Source organism: Sinocyclocheilus rhinocerous, unplaced genomic scaffold, assembly GCF_001515625.1.
Source record: "Sinocyclocheilus rhinocerous isolate Xijiao unplaced genomic scaffold, SAMN03320098_v1.1 scaffold2046, whole genome shotgun sequence".
Lineage (NCBI taxonomy): Eukaryota > Metazoa > Chordata > Actinopteri > Cypriniformes > Cyprinidae > Sinocyclocheilus > Sinocyclocheilus rhinocerous.
In genome coordinates, this window is record NW_015639535.1 from 633,377 (window position 1) to 633,622 (window position 246).

General features: G+C 19.1%; 1 long non-coding RNA gene across 1 annotated transcript in view; it reads right to left on the reverse strand.

Moving 5' to 3' along the window:
- The window catches only part of LOC107751493 (uncharacterized), a 10,590-nt gene extending 10,493 nt beyond the window's left edge, over positions 1-97 (reverse strand). The window contains exon 1 of the long non-coding RNA XR_001641254.1: positions 88-97. This is a non-coding gene — a long non-coding RNA (uncharacterized LOC107751493). The remainder of the gene's footprint in view (positions 1-87) is intronic.
- Between the last annotated feature and the right edge of the window lie 149 nt (positions 98-246).

A 246-nucleotide genomic window follows, 5' to 3' on the forward strand; every position in this document is an offset into this window, starting at 1 on the left:
AGGTTTGTAAAAAGGTATTGAGAAACATTCCTTAAATTAAAGTATGTGTACTTTGTCAACATTTTACATCCTTATCTAGACAACAACATACTTAAAATTATATAAAAATGTATAATATATTTAATATGATATATTAATAAAAATATTATTTATGTGCAATTTTTAACAATTATATGCTTGTAGTTTGACCATATATATATATATATATATATATATACATTTTCAGTTACTTTAAAAGACAACTTG